The sequence below is a fragment of the Prionailurus viverrinus genome, chromosome X (assembly GCF_022837055.1).
Source record: "Prionailurus viverrinus isolate Anna chromosome X, UM_Priviv_1.0, whole genome shotgun sequence".
Taxonomy (NCBI): domain Eukaryota; kingdom Metazoa; phylum Chordata; class Mammalia; order Carnivora; family Felidae; genus Prionailurus; species Prionailurus viverrinus.
In genome coordinates, this window is record NC_062579.1 from 90514589 (window position 1) to 90531457 (window position 16869).

The 16869-nt window shown below is 43.4% G+C and overlaps 1 protein-coding gene across 4 annotated transcripts in view; it reads left to right on the forward strand.

Moving 5' to 3' along the window:
- LONRF3 (LON peptidase N-terminal domain and ring finger 3) overlaps positions 1 to 16869 on the forward strand; it is a 132074-nt gene that overhangs the window by 65158 nt on the left and 50047 nt on the right. For all 4 annotated transcript variants that reach the window (XM_047843409.1, XM_047843408.1, XM_047843410.1 and 1 more), the window contains exons 4-5: positions 8888 to 8973; positions 10888 to 11037. The gene's annotated coding sequence lies outside the window, so the exon portion shown is untranslated. The remainder of the gene's footprint in view (positions 1 to 8887; positions 8974 to 10887; positions 11038 to 16869) is intronic.

Consider the following 16869-nt stretch of genomic DNA (forward strand, 5'->3'; position numbering starts at 1 on the left):
ATGATCTCGCGGTTCATGGGTTTAAGCCCCGCGTCGGGCTCTGTGCTGACAGCTCAGAGCTCAGAGCCTGGAGCCTGTTTCAGATTCTGTCTCCGTCTCTCTCTGCCCCTCCCCTGCTCGCTCTGTGTGTGTGTCTCTCTCTCAAATATAAATAAACATTAAAAAAAATTCTTTTAAGCGACAATGACATAACACTACACACCAAGCACAATGTCTCAAATTAAAAAGAACGGCCACATCAAGTGTTGCTGAGGAAGTCAATAAGCTGGAGCCCTCTCCCACGGCTGGGGGTAACGTAAATGGTTATAAAACAGCTTGGTGGTTTTTAAAAAGTTACACATGCCCCTATGAAGTGACTTAGCCATTATTCTCCTAGATATTTACCCAAGGGAAAAGAAAGCATGCATCCACAGAAAGTCTTGTACACGGAAGTTCGTGGAAGGTTTATTTGCAATAGCCCAAAACTGGAGACCAGCCAAATGTCCATCAACGGGTGAATGGACAAACGGGCGAATGGGCCAATAAAGCTGTTCAAAAGAACTGACTCACACAAAGACAGCGTGAAGTCTCTGCCCGAACCATGAATCGAGTATGAATCTCTATTTAGATCCTCTTCAGTTTCTCCCAGCAATACTTTATAGGTTTCGGTGTACAGGTTGTGCACCTCTTTTGTCCAATTAATCCTTAATCGTTTAGTATTTTGGATGCGATCGTAAATGACGTTTTGAAATTTCAGCTGTTCGTTGCTTCAGTTGTTCATTACCGTAGTTTTCGCTGCGAAAAAAATCTGTATCTTAATGATGTAGCCTATAACTTTACTAAACTCTTGTGTTCGTTCTAGGAACTTTTTTTAGATTTCAACCAATTTTCTGTATACAAACAGGTTATCTGCAAGTAAACAAACTTGTACTCCCTCCATTACAATTTGAGTGGCTTTTATTGCATTCTCTTGCCTAATGGCTCTAGCCAGAACCTCTAGTCGAGCGCTGAGTATAAAGGGTGAGAAGGGACATCCTTGACTGGTTGCTGATCTTTTAAGGAAAGCACTTGGTCTTTCACCATTAAGTATGATGTTACGTGGAGGTTTTGTGTCGATGTCCTTTATCAGGTTGATGAAGTTCCCTTCTATTCCTAGTTTGCCCAGAGTTATTTTCAGTGATGGATGTTGGATTTTGTCACATGATTTTTCTGTGTCTATTGAGATGATCCTCTGGCTTTTCTTTGTTGCTTTGCCAATATGGTGAATTATACTGAGTTATTTTTTAATGTAGACCAACCTTGTGTACCCGATGTAAGCCACACTTGCACATGATGTATTATTCTTTTTACATATTGCTGGATTCAGTTTTACAAAATTTTATTTCCGGTTTTTGTATCTATGTACGTGAGGGATATTAGCATGTAGTTTAGCTTATTTAAGTTTTTTAAGTTTATTTATTTATTTTGAGAGAGCGAGAGAGGGAGAGCATGAGCAGGGGAAGCTCAGAGAAAGAGGGAGAGAGAGAGAATACCAAGCAGGCTCCTCGCTGCCAGTGCAGAGCCCAGAGCGGGGCTCAAACCCACAAACTGTGAGATCATGACCTGAGCCGAAACCAAGAGTCAGACGCTTAACTGACTGAGCCACCCTGGCACCCCTTTATTTAATTTGTTTAAGTTTACTTATTTATTTTGAGAGAGAGACAGGGGGGTGGAGAGAGAATCCCAAGCAGGCTCTGCACTGTGAGCGCAGAGCCCGATGTGGGGCTCGAACTCACAAACCATGAGCTCATGACCTGAGCTGAGATCAAGAGTCAGACATTTAACCGACTGAGCCACCCGGGTGCCCCTATTTATTTAATTTTTATTTAAATAATGTTATTTTGGTGTCAAGGTAATGCTGTTTTCATGGGATAAATTGGGAAGTATTTCCCGCCCTTAGTTTTCCGGCAGAATTTGGGTAAAATTGATATTATTTCTACCTTAAGTTTTTGGTAGACGTCACCAGTGAACACCTCTGGGCCTGGAGTTTACTTTGTGAGAAGTTTTATAATTGCAAATTCAATTTCTATAATAGGTGTAGAACTATGAATGAGCTTTGGTAGTTTGTGTCTTTCAAGCGATTAGTCCATTTCACTTAAGTCCTCAAATTTGTTGACATAAATCCATTCCTGACATTTCTTCATTATCCTTTTAATGTCTGTAGAATCTGTTCTGCTGTCTTCTTTCTCATTACCTGAAAGCACCAACTTTTAGGATCCTTGAATTTCTCTGTTTATTTTCCGCTTTCTGTTTCATTGCTTTCTGATTCTTCTTACCTGGGGCTCAATTTGATCTACTTTGTCTAGTTCCTTAAGGTAGACGCTGATGTCAATGATCTGAACTTTCCTGGGTGTACTGCTTTAGAGGTATCTCACACATTTGGCATGTTTTCATTTTCATTCACTTAAAAATACTTTACAACTTCCCTTTTGATTTTTTCTTTGACACAGGCGTTATTTATAAATGTGTTATCATTTAGTTTCCAAATATTAGGGCAGTGTCCAGATATCTTTCTGTTACTAGAATCTAATTTAATTCCATTGGTGTCGGAATACATACGTAGTAGGACTCAAGTGGACTCTTTGCTCCGTGTATGTTGAAGCTTTATTATTAGGGGCATAAACCCTTAGATAGTTATATCCTCCTGATGAGTCGACCCCTTTATTATTATCATTCCCAGGTAATAGCATTGGATCTGAAATCTACTTGTCTGTTATTAACGTAGCCGTCTGTTTTTCCCGTATCTGGCTATTAGTTGGGTAGGCTTATTAGTTTACTGTGGCTGCCACAAAACAATTACCAAAATTGGGGTGGCTTAGAACAAGATATTTATTCTCCCACAGTTCGGGAGATGAGAAGTGCAAAATCCAGGTTAGACAGTACCACATTCCTTTCTAAGGCTCCAGGGGAGAAACTGTTCCTTGCCTCTTTCAGCTTCCAGTGTCTCATAGCATTCTTTGTCTTGTGAGTGTATCTCTTTCTGCGCTTTATCTCCATATTGCTTTTCTCTGTGTGTCTGCGTCTACCTCTGTGTGTCTCTTATAAGGAGATGTGTGGTTGCACTTGGAACTCCCCAGGATAAACTCCTCTTCTCAAAATCCTTGCGCTAAATCATATCGCTTGCCAAATAAGGTGATATTCATAGGTTCTGGGTATTAGAGCATGGACAAGTCTTTGGGGCCACCATTCGGCCTACTACACGTGGTATAGTTTTTCCCATCCTTTTATTTTGAACTTATTTCTATATTTATAGTTAAAGAGTATTGGAAACAGCATACACTTGGGTCTTACTTTTTTATCCAGTCTGCCAGTCTTTTCAGTTGAGGGGTACGGTAGATAATAATGCCCCCCCCCCAAAGATATCCATATTCTCATCCTGCGAACCTGTAAAATATTACCTAACATGGCAAAAGGGACATTGCTGATGTGATAAATTGAGAAGTTTGATAGGGGAAGATTATCCTGGATTATGGGGGTGGGCCCCATCTAATCACAGACATCTACAAAAGGGGAAGGCAAGAAGGTCAGAGTGGGAAGGAGGTGTAGTGACAGGGCAGAGGTTGGCGTGATGTGCTTTGAATATTGAGGAAGGGGCCACGAGCTATGGAATGCAGGCGGCCTCTGGAAGCTGGAAAAGGCAAGGAAACAGATTCTCCCCTAGAGCCTCCGGAAGGAACGCGGCTCTGCTGACGCCTTAATTTTAGCTCGACGAGACCCGTGTCAGATTGCTGACCTGCACAACTAGCGGTCGGGTCATTTATGTCGTCGTGAGCCACTAAGTGCGCGGTAGTTTGTTACAGCAGTGGCGGCAAACGAGTATCAGCTGCTTAGATCGCTTCCGTTTAATGCGATTATTGATGCCATTAGGTATAAATGTTTCATCTTGCTTTTTGTTTTCTCTCTGTGTCATCTGTAGTTCCTTTTTTTCTGTCTCTGTCAGGTTGATTGGATGCTTTAGTCTTTATCTCGTTTGTTGACTTTTTGGCTGCAATTCTTTGTTTTTTAATCCTAGTGGCTGCTTTGGAGTCCTGGTGGCGCAGTCGGTTAAGCGTCCGACTTCAGCCAGGTCACGATCTCGCGGTCCGTGAGTTCGAGCCCCGCGTCGGGCTCTGGGCTGATGGCTCGGAGCCTGGAGCCTGTTTCCGATTCTGTGTCTCCCTCTCTCTCTGCCCCTCCCCCGTTCATGCTCTGTCTCTCTCTGTCCCAAAAATAAATAAAAAACGTTGAAAAAAAAAAAAAAGGATATCCCTCAACATTTATTACAGTTCAGGTCTGCCAGTGATGACTTTTTGAACCTTTCATATGTCTACAATGTCTTTATTTCGTCTTCGCTTTTGTTTTGACTTTTAAAAATTGTGGTAAAATACGTACAACATCAAATTTGCCATCTAAGCCATTTTAAGTGTGCAGTTCCATGGCATTAATCATCTCTGTCCACCTCTAGAGCTGTTTTTTGTCTTGTGAAACTGAAACTCGATACCCATTAAATAACTCCACTCCCCCCCACACCCCCCATCGGCCTCTGGCAAGCACCATTTTCCTTTCCACCTCTGTAAACGTGACGATTCTGGTACCTCGTATGAGTAAGATTATACGGTATTGGTATTTATATTAAAATCCCCCCTGAGCAAATAGCTCGTGCAGCTTTTTCTCCCGGTTAGACCCTGACTGATACATGTATTCGGACAGTTTCATCATCGAGGCGGCATGGCGATAATACTTCGAATCCCAATGGCATGAGTTCAGCTGTCACTTACTAGCCGTATAAGCAAACGACTTCATCTCTAATCCTCAGAATGTCACCAGGGAAAGGTGGAAAGAGAGTCATGCCTCCTACCCAGAAGTTTTGGGGAGGATATCTGAGCGCACCTGACATCCAACAGGCATTCGGAAGCTATCCTTTCCTATCATTCATTTCTTCATCCGCACCCGCTAAGTATTTAGGTCTATCCATCTGAGCCGTAGCCTCCCACAGTATCTTTGCTTTTTCACCTCCCCGTCAATGCCACACCGTGTCGTGGCCCGTTTTCTTGGGCTTCTTTTTCAACAAATGTTTATCTGAAAAAGTAACCAAAGCTCTCGTGGAACAGGGAAAGCAATGGATACATTTTGGGCACCCTGGCAGGGTCAATAAAGGGCGTGCTATGGGGGGAGGGACAACTTTTGGCTGCCCCGGCGTAGCATGGAACCACAGGGAGGGGTGTCTCAATGGATTCTCTTGGAATTAGCCGTCAGCTCCCTACTCTTTGAGCTCAGCGGGCCCGGCCCTAGACAGATTCGGGCAACAGATCCGGTTGTCTCTGGTGCCCTTTGCCTGCCAACTGTTCCTTTCTCCCAAGTGCCCCGTGTGTCCTCCTACCCAAGGTCGTTTCGCTCTCAAATCCCAGAAAATCCTGTTCTTCCCTCGCTGTGTGTTCCAGTTCCTGCTCTCCACATCAATTCTACAGAGTTCCGGTCGGGCCACCTAGGGGATGAGGGTCACAGAGAAGAGGGCCTTCATGCAACGAGGGTATCGTACTTTGCACCGTCGGCCGCCATAGCTGAGCACTGAGCCCACAGGCGCTGGACGAGCCTGGGGTAGTTTGGTTTTCGAGGGCAGATGAGCCACAGAAACGGAACAACTCCTTCTTAGATTGCTGTATCTCCCATTGGTGGTTCAAAGTCACTGTCCTCCATCTCCATGCGTGGGTTGCTCTGTCCTATCTTGGCCCACGGGAAATGAAGGAAAGTAGCTATTTTGTTTAGGTTACAGAGGATCGACGTTAAAGATTCACTCCTTTCTTTATTTATCAAACAAATGGTCATCATGTACTTCCCACACACACAGAGATTCTGACAATGACCTCCTTGGTATATTGGTTTGTTTTCTGTTTACTCCATCAGCCAAACTCTTCAGAGAAACTTGAAGACCTGCAAATGGTTCAGTTACAAAAGCAAACAACACTCAAACATAAAGTTAGGCAACCTTTTCTGAAGGTTTTATTTATTTTTTGAGAGAGAGAGAGCACACACAAGGAGGGGTGGAGGGGCCGAGGGAGAGAGGGACAGAGGATCTGACGGCACCGAGCCCAGTATGGGGCTTGACTCACGAACCCCGAGACCGTGACCTGAGCCAAAGTCGGATGCTCAGCCAACTGAGCCACCCAGGCGCCCCAAAGTTAGGCAACTTTGAAACTACCATCAGCAGATCTTTCCAGGTTTCATTTAAAGGCAAACACAACTTGGGGCGCCTGGGTGGCTCGGTCGGTTGGGCGTCCGACTTCGGCTCAGGTCATGATCTCGCGGTTCGCGGGTTCGGGCCCCTCATCGGGCTCTGTGCTGACCGTTCGGAGCCCGGAGCCTGCTTTGGATTCTGTGTCTCCCTCTGTCTCTGCCCCTCCCCTGCTCATACTCTGTCTCTGTCTGTCTGTCTGTCTGTCTGTCTCTCTCTCAAAAGTAAATATAAACATTAAAAAAAAAATAAAGGCAAACACAACTTGAGTACCAGGTGTGAACATAAAACAATACAATTATCATCTTCTAAAAATAAACTTGGGAGAGTATGAGCGTACTCATCAAGGACATAAAATCTCCCAGTTAGCACAGCCACCTTCAGAGTCTGTGCCCTTGTTCTTGTGGGGTGGCCACAGCTACTTGTCTTTTGCAACTAAAATCAGACCTCCCCTCCTCCTTCAGGAAGCTGGCCTTCACCCCAAGCCTGGGTTTGATGCCCCTCTTCTGGGAACCCTGAGGATCCTGTGCTTCCTTCCATCTGTCAGAGCTTATTGCACTGGCTTGTCTGTCTCCCTTACCTGGCCGAGGGCTCTCTGAAGGTAGGGAAGATGCCTTGTTTGACATCTTGCTCAGTAAATGTCTGCTAGCTGACTGAAAATATCCCTGCATCACAGTTTTGGACTATCTTCAACGGTAGCAAATCTTTCTTCTTTTCATGGAGAATGTGATTTCGGGAAAACATGTTATTCAGAAACATGCTGGGCAAATAAGGTACTGGCCAAACCGAATAACACTGTCTTTATTTTAAAACGAGCGGTGGGGGCGCCTGGGTGGCGCAGTCGGTTGGGCATCCGACTTCAGCTCAGGTCATGATCTCACGGTCCGTGAGCTCGAGCCCCGCGTCGGGCTCTGTGCTGACAGCTCAGAGCCTGGAGCCTGTTTCAGATTCCGTGCCTCCCCCTCTCCCTCTGCCCCTCCCTCGCTCATGCTTCGTCTCTCTCTGTCTCAAAAACAAATACACATTAAAAAAAAAAATAATGAGCTGACTGCTTTTCTCCTGCGAATCATGAACTGGCTCTGAAAACTATTCCCAAGAAGGAATCACAAAAGGTTTTGAGCAATTGAAGGCTCCCAGGACAATAGCTTTGAAATCGACATTCATTTAGATGTTTAGGGTCCAATATGCAGTCAGAGAAAAATCAAACAAATAACTATTCGTGTTGAAAATTACTGAACGCCTGCTCTCGGGAGCAGAGCATACCGTTTAGAGGTTCAGAGCATTTCCCCGGAGCTGGACTACTTGGGTTCAAGTCCTGGCTCTGCAACAAACTTAGCTGTATAGTCTCTGACAAGTTACTCAACCTGCTCGTACGTCAGTTTCCTCATTTGTACAATGGGGATAAATCGTAATCTCCAACATAGAGTCATTGTGAGGAGTAATTGCGTTAGTCACATAAAGTGCTTAGAATATAGAGCAACTGTCACTGTGGGAGAAACATCGGATACAGGGAGAAGTCTAGTAGCGATAACCATCGCTGTGCGCATCTATAAGCATCCAACGTCCTCCACGCAACTCAGAGCACTGTGTCCCGAGAATACGAGTGTCAGTAAACCAGATGCTTGATATTCACGGTAGGGATGAGAACAGAAGGACCTGCGACTAGAGATAACACTCTTCTACTAAAATACTTTTTTTTTTTTTTAAACAAAGGAATGGTATGTGGTGTTAATGACTGCGAAAGTATTCAGTGTTCCTCACGTCACTTTGAATAGAAACCAGTCTGGACAGAGAATTCATAGACCCTTATAATCAATATGTCTCTCTCTTAAAAACATTTCGGTTCCAATTTCAAAACTTAAGACAGAATGGTGCTCTGATCCTGAGAGAATGGAAGAGTCTGGAGGGATCTGCCATTTCGCCAGGATGATTTAGAGCTTTGCTGTGGATTCAAATTGCATCAAAATTTAAGAATAGTAATATCAAGTGATGATATAATTTACATTTGGGGAGTCTGTTGGTTCATTACTGTATCATTTCTTTTGCTGTGCAGAAAATAGTTCTTCTAATGAAAATGCCGGTTGCCTTTTTTAAACTAGAGTTTCCCTCTCTCGGAAATAGTCATGAAGACGACAATTTGTGTTGCAATCAGTTATTTTGCATGATTCATGAAGAAACGCTTTAAAAATAACTTTGTAATAAAGAGAGAAAACTGTTTCTTCACGATTGTGATTCATCAAAATTATTTTTGAACATTTGGCAACTCCTGTTTCTGAAAACTTTCAAGAAGTACTTTAAAAGCCCCTGCTTTATGGATTCTGCAAAAGCTTCACGAAGCGAAAAGGGGCTCGAGAGATGAGACGCTGTGGTTTAGCTGCGTGTACTTGGCCTCTACTTATCTCTTCGGTCTCTCTTCTGAGAAGTTCCAAGACGTCAAGAGATTATTTGGGGAGGAACTCATGTCATTGCAGAGAGGAACAGCCTGGGCCTGCGACCCTTCCAATATGGCAGCTTGTATCCTTCGGCGCCCAAGGGGCCAGCCAGGGGGGCGGTGTGTGTCGAAAGGTTCCGCTCTGACAAAAGAAGGAGGTGGGGTTACCATGCCATTCCCTTTTTTCCCCATTCCACTCCAGTTAACAAGGCCATTTCTTTCTTCAGTGGAGCCCTGGGATGGAGGCACCGACATGTCTTCTGAACAAAGGGAGAGCGAATATGGCGGCCGCGACGGGAGCCACGTGCTGTATGTGAGTTTCCTGCTTAAAGTTTGTAATCGCTATTTCGGGAACGGGCAAGATACCATTCTGAGTTGTACAGAGCGAGCACGCAGCTGTCCCAAAGCTCATAAAGTGTCCTCAGTGCTGGGAAGGAAGCGCGCCCTCCGAGCATGCGTATGGTTAGCGCCCTTTCTGGACGCCAGTAATGACGCCTGGACTTTCCAGCCTCGCCTGGGACTTCCTCCGGGTTCTGAAAATGACATGTTCACCGACTACAGCTATTATAATCCCCATCGTGCTTCTAACTTCAGGATCTTTTTTTTTTTTTTTTTTTTTTTTTTAAGCCTGCTGCGATGGCTGCTTAAGTTCAGTGGCAGTTTGACTTCTGGTGTTCTTTCATAGGATCTCGGGGCATCCTGACTCCCTGCCCTTGTGGGTCCTCTTGCCTCCCTGCCTGCTTTCCCATGGGTCCCCCAGACCCAGACACTTTCAGTCAGGATGCTAAATCGGGGCGGCCCAGGTCCTTTCTGTGGTTGAAAATTCCCACCTAATTCTCCCCTCTCCAGGCCATGGTCCCACTTTCCGATGTCTCTTTCATGGTCCCTCAACCTTAAAACATCCACGAATGGCGCTTTGGTCCCTCGATGTCCTAATTCAGTCTTTTGAAGGGCGAGGGTAGAAGTTACTCTAGGAAGTTCATGAATCCTTACTTGAAATTGAAAACTGTATGGTGACAAAGGGATTTATGCCTCCTGTTTCACCCTGTGGTTCTGGCCTTAATGAATAATAAGCTGTAATGCCTCTTAAACTGTTACCACAAATGTCAGAACGAGGTGGGGGAAGCAATAAATTCACTTTGCTTTGGCAAAACATTTATCTGGCACCCATTCTTTGCAAAGCGCGGTGCCGGCTGATGTAGGATAGGGAGATACATACAATCGATAAAAACCTACACAACATTCATGTAAGACAGATTATGAGATGTGCTGCTATATAATATGGGAGAAGAAGGGGCATTAATGCAAACTAGAGAGCACCTAGGAAGCCTTAACTAAAAGTAGAAATGATTCTATGAGCCCTCAACCCCCTGGGCCCTTACTCTGATCGCATCCCCTTTTCTTTTTAATTTTTTTTTTTTTTTTTTTTTTGAGAGAAGGGGAGAGAGAGAGAGAGGGAGAGGGAGAGAGAGAATGAATGAGCGGGGCAGGGGCAGGAGAAAGAATCTTAAGCAGGCCCCGTGCTCAGCGCGGAGCCCGATGTGGGGCTCAGCACGGGGCTTGGAGCAGGGCACGGGGCTCAGTCTCATGACCGTGAGACCATGACCTGAGCTGAAATCAAGAGTTGGATGCTTAACCGACTGAGCCACCCAGAGCCCCTATCATCCCTTGGCCAAATAACCACCCTTTCATCCTTTTTTTCTTAAACAGATTCAACGATTAGGCCTGCTCGTTCTTAATTTTTTTTCTTTTTTCCTTATTAGGAAATCTTTCAGACCTAAGAAAGGTATATAAATCACTAAAATAAATACCTAAGTGCCCACCACTCAGCTTAAGAAATCAAACATTGCAAATCCACTCGAAGCTCCCTGTGTACCCACACCCTAGAATTCTCTTCTTTTCCCGACACCCTCTGCTTTTGACTAGCAGCTTTCAAAGATGACCCTCATCAAGCCCTATCTTCTGGTATTCATGCCCTCCCCTTGAGTGTGGACTGGACTTAGGGACTTGATTCTAATGACTAGAATGTGACAAAGGTGATGGGATGTCACTTCTGTAATTAGGGTCCAAAATGTCCTGCCTTCCATCCTGCTGGCACTCTCTCTTGCCCTCTCACTTGCTCTGATAAAGCCCGCTGCCGTGTTATGAGATGTTTGTTGGGAGACCCACATGGCAGAAAGTCAAGGGAGACCTCTAGCCAACAGTTTATAAGGAACTGAATCTTTAGTCCAACAGCCTGTGAAAAACTGAATCCTTCAAAGAACGATGTGAGTGAACTTGGAAGCAGATGCTCTCGGTAGAGCCTTCAGATGAGACTGCAACCCTGGCTGACACCTGATTGCAGCGCTCGCGAGAGACCTTGAAGCAGAAGCCGCAGGTAAGGCATGCCTGGATTCCAGAAAATGTATGTTTTAAGCAGCCAAGTTTGGGGGTAATTGGTTATACCACATGATAACAAATGCACCTTCTAAGAGGTAACCACTATCCTAAATGTGCTGCCATTCCTTTATATGGTTTTATATATATGCTACATTTATATGCATCATCCCCTTGCATGCCTATCTAAATACATGCACACACATATTATATATGTGATACTATATATTATATACATATATGATGCATATATGCGTACACACACATATATAAATTATCAAAGGAAACCCAAATATATCCCAAATATATATGTATTTGGGTTTCCTTTGGTAATTTTGCTTTCTACAGCAGTATGTGTCTAAAAGTTTAATGTGCATAGGAATTACCTGGGAACCTTGTTAAAATGTGATTGCCAAGGTCCAGGGAGGGCCTGGGATTCTCTGTTTCTCCAAAGCTTTCAAGTGTTGCTGTTGCTGTTGATACATGGACCACATATTTAGCGAGAAGATTCCAGAGGCTAGATGTGCATCTCTCTCTTTACAAAAATTGTTTCAACTTGACATTTTAATTCATATTGGCTACCAAGAAAAGAACTCAAAAGAGGCCTACCCAATGATGGAAAGTGATGGCTTTCGAAGAAGGTAAGGGGAGCCAAAACAAAAGAAATCATGTAGGGAAAGATTTCACTTCTTATTATTTACCTAACAAGGAATCAGTCCACATTCGAGTTTATTCATTTAAAACAGACCTTTATTTCTAACTTAAATGAATGCTGGCAAATATATGTGTAGAATTTAGGATAAAAGTCAGATGTTAGTGGATCTCACTTTTTGGGAGATGAGATTTGGAGTAAATAACAGTGTTGATAAAATTTCCCTGGGCTTCTAAACAACAACAACAACAACAACAAACTAAAAAGAGTGAAGAACGGATTTTTTTTCTTTTTTCTCCATTCTTTTCCTTCTGGTCTTCCTAGCTACAGAGCAAAATAAGAGAAAATCAACAATTATATATCCACCTACACCAGTGACTTTTTAAATCTAAGAAAATAGTCTTATGTATATACATGCTATATCTCAATAATATATTTTCTCCTTGTAATTTGGAATCCTGTGTGTCTGATGGCTTCGATCACCTGACTGGCCAGCCTCAATACTAATACGTCAAATGCTTGCCTCTCCCTCCCTCCTTTCCTTCCCTCCTCTCTTTCTTTTCTTTCTTTCTTTCTTTCTTTCTTTCTTTCTTTCTTTCTTTCTTAATGTTTATTTACTTTTGAGAGAGACAGAGACAGAATGCAAGTGGGTTAGGGGCAGAGAGAGAGGGAGGCACAGAATCAGAAGCAGGCTCCAGGCTCTGAGCCTGACGCGGGCTGGAACTCACGAGCTGTGAGATCATGACCTGAGCTGAAGTTGGACGCTCAACCGACTGAGCCACGCAAGTGCCCCTCTATCTTTCTTTCTTTCTTTCTTTCTTTCTTTCTTTCTTTCTTTCAATAATTTTTTTAACGTTTATTTATTTTTGAGACAGAGAGAGACAGAGCATGAATGGGGGTGGGGCAGAGAGAGAGGGAGACACAGAATCGGAAGCAGGCTCCAGGCTCTGAGCCATCAGCCCAGAGCCCGACGCGGGGCTCAAACTCGCGGACCGCGAGATCGTGACCTGGCTGAAGTCGGACGCTTAACAGACTGCGCCACCCAGGCGCCCCTCTTCCTTCCTTCCTTCCTTCCTTCCTTCCTTCCTCCCTTCCTTCCATTTTTAGAAAGGCCATTCTGGGGTTTAAATAAAGCTTTTTGTAAGAATGTGCACAATTTCCATTTCTGACCAAGTAATGGGCCTGTATTCACCCTCTCACTTCAAACAACTAAAAAGCAGGACAAATATATACAAACTCTCCCTGACTTGGTTTCCTGAACCCTCAGATTGGTGCTCTCAACTCCAGGGGTCTGCCAGGCTCTGCCTCAGCTCCCCTTCCCCATGTCCTATCCTGGAAACTTCCTGAAGTCAATAAATTGGGCCAAATCGTCCACCTTAAGACACTGGAAAAGAAGGGCCAACTCACCCTAAAGCAAGTCATGAGGAAATAGTAAAGATCAGAGTGGAAATTAATGGGAGAGAGAATAGAAAAATAATAGAGAAAAATTGATGAAACCAAAAGCTGTTTCTTTTGTCAACAAAATTGGCAAACCTTTAGTTAGATTGACCAGGAAAAAAATACAGAAGACTCAGATCTCTAGCATCAGAAATGAACTTTCATAAACATAAAGGAATTCTATGCCAACCAATTAGACAGATGAAATGGACATATTCCTAGAGAAACACAAACTACTGAAAGTGACGAAGGAAAAAAATAATGTGAATAGACCTATGATAAGTGAAGAGACTGATTAGTAACTTTTTAAAAAACCAGCCCACAAAGGAAATGCCCCAGGTTCAGATGGTTTATCACTAAATTATAACATTTAAAGAGCTAATACTAACCCTTCACAAACTCTTCAAAAATGGAAGAGGATGGAACCCTTCCCAGTTCATTCTATGAGGCCTGATACCCTAATACCAAAACCAAAGACACCCCAAGAAAACTACACATCATTGTCTGTTATGGATATGGGTGCAAAAATCCTCAACAAAATACTGGCAAATGAATGTAATGACATATAAAAAGAATTATGCACCGTGAAAACTGGGATTTATCTTAGGAATGTAAGATTGGTTTAGCGTCTGAAAAAATCAATGAGTGTTATAACAATTGAATACAAAACAAAATCACGTGAACATCTCAATAAATGCAGAAAAGCATTTGACGAAATTCAACACCCTTTCATGATAAAAGCACTCAACAAACTAGGAATGGAAGGGAGCTTCCTCAACTTAACAAAGCACATCTACAAAAGACCCACAGCTAACATCATACTTAATGGTGAAAGAATAGATGCTTTATCCTTAAGATTAGGAACAAAACAAAAATGTCTGCAGCTCAACATTTTACTGGAGTAGCAGCCAGGGTACTTAGGCAAGAAAAGGAAATAAGAGGCATCTAGATTGGAAAGGAAAAAGTGAAATTATCTCTTTTTGTAGATGATATGATCTTTTTTTAAAACTTTTAAACGTTTATTTAAAAAATGTTTTTAATGTTTATTTATTTTTGAGAGAGACAGAGTGTGAGTGGGCAGGGGGCAGAGAGAGAGGGAGACACAGAATCCGAAGCAGGCTCCAGGCTCTGAGTTTTCAGCACAGGGCCTCACACGGGACTTGAACTCACGAACCGTGAGATCGTGACCTGAGCTGAAGTTGGACACTTAACCGACTGAGCCACCCAGGGGCCCCATCATGATCTTGTATGTAGAAAATCTTAAGGAATACACACACACACACACACACACACACACAACCATTATGTGTTCGTAAAAAAGTTCAGCAAGGTTGCAGGATACAAGATCGATCTACAATAACCAACTGTATGTCTGTAGATTTTCAATGAACAATCCCAAAATGAGATTAAAAAAACAATTTCACTTACAATAAGGTCAAAAAGAATAAATTACTTAGGTGTGAAGTTAGGAAAAGGACCAAGGCTTATATACTCTGAAAACGTCAAGACACTGTTGAAAGAAATTAACGATCTAAATAAGTGGGCACACATCCCATGCCCGTGACTGGAAGATTTAATATGGTGAATATGGAAGTACTTCCCAGGATGCCCTACGGGTGTAATGCAGTTCCTATGAGAATCTCAGCTGGCTTCTCTTTAGAGATTGGTGAGCTGATTCTACAATTCATATGGAATTGCATGTGACCCAGAATAGCCAAAACAATCTTGAAAGAGAAGAACAAAGGAGGAGGGTTCACACTTCCCGGCTTCATAAGTTACTACAAAGCAAGACAGTGTGGTACTGGCAAGAGGACAGACGTATAAATCAATGGAATAGAGTGGAGATTCCAGAAATAAAACCATGGGTCTGTAGTCAACTGATTCTTGACCAGAGTGCCAAGATCATTGAATGGTGAAAGAATAGTCTTTTCAAAAATAGTGCTAAGACAGCTGGATAACCACATGTAAAAGGATGAAGTTGGACCATGCCCCACACCATATGCAAACATCAACTCAAAATGGATTTTAAAGCCTAAATATAGGAGCTATAACTATAAAACTCGTACAAGAAAACATAAGGGTAAATCCTCATGACCTCAGATTTGGCAAAGGATGTTTATTTATTACACCAAAGGGATAAGCAGCAAAAGGCAAAAATAGACAAACTGGGCTCATCAAAGTTAAATACTTTTGTGCTTCCTAGAACACGCATGAAAGTACAAAGACAACCCACAGAATGGGAGGAAATATTTCCAAGTCATCAGTCTTATGAGGGAGTTGTATCTAGACTATATAAAGAGTCCTTACAACTCAATGATAAAAATATAAATAACCCAATTGAAAACGGGCCAAGAATATGAAGAGAGATTTCCCCAGGGAAGATGTACGAAATGCCAATAAGCACATGAAAAGTTGCTCAGTGGTCATCAGAGAAATGCAAATCGAAACCACAATGAATTTCATGCCACCTTGTACCCACCAGAATAAAAAAGTCAGATAATAACAAGTATTGGCAAGGATGAGGAGAAATCAGAACACTTGTACATTGTTGGTGGGTATTTAAAATGATGCAGCCACTTTGAGGGGCGCCTGGGTGACTCAGTCGGTTAATGTCCGACTTTGGCTCAGGTCATGACCTCTCGGTTTGTGAGTTCAGGCCCCCACGTCGGGCTCTGTGCTGACAGCTCGGAGCCTGCAGCCTGCTCCGAAATCTGTGTGTCCCTCTCCTTCTGCCCCTCCCCTGCGCTCAAATGTTCTAAAATTGGTGGAAGTTGCACATTCTGTGAATATGCTAAAAACCATTGAATTGTACATTTTATTTTGTTTTATTTTAGAGAGTGAGAGTGCAAGCAGGGGAGAGGGAGAGAGAGAGAGAGAGAGAGAGAGAGAGAGAATCCCAAGCAGGTTCCACACTCAGCATGGAGCCCAACATGGGGCTCGCTCTTACAACCCTGCTATCACGACTTGAGTGGAAATCGAGTTGGATGCTCAACCGACTGAGCCACCCAGGCATCTCTGAATTGTACACTTTAAACAGGTGAATTGCATGGTATGTGAATTATATCTCAACAAAGTGGTTAAAAAAATAAGCCGACGCATTCATAGGGCTCGTCTTGCTTGTTTTCTCTCTGGGATCACTGTCCTGTGTTGCCCAATACCTAGCATCTTGAAGACTGTTGCTTCACATTGTCTTTTTTGTTGTTGTTGTTTCATGCAGGAGGGTAAATACAAATCCTATTACTCATCGTAACCAGAAGTTAGCAGTCTCCCTATTTTTTTTAATTGGGGAAACCGAGGCCCAACGCAGCTAACTGGCTTGCCAAAGTTCACGTTAGTAAGTGGCAGAGCCAGGACTAGCCGAGACTTCCGGATATCTAATCTGAAGTCGGGACAGGATTGCTTCCTGTCTGTCCGGCTTCTGGGGCAACTTGATGGCAGACAGTTAATTAAGCAATCATAGACAATGTAAATATCTGTGACCTGAGGATCCCCGAAGGGCCCGGATCGGTTGTCTGCCTCCCCCTCAACCAGCAAGCATTGATTGCACACCTACGTGCGAGGCTTGTTTGGGAGAACTCCCTGGGGACAGAGAAGCAGGTGCCATCATCCCTGGCAACAAGGGGCTCACCGTCTGTTTGGGGAAAAAGGCTCCACTCTCTGTGGAACATCTCTGTGGCTTGGGCCGTTTACCTATTATATAATAAAATGGCTCACTTCACTTGCAGCCAAGACGATCAGGAGGGG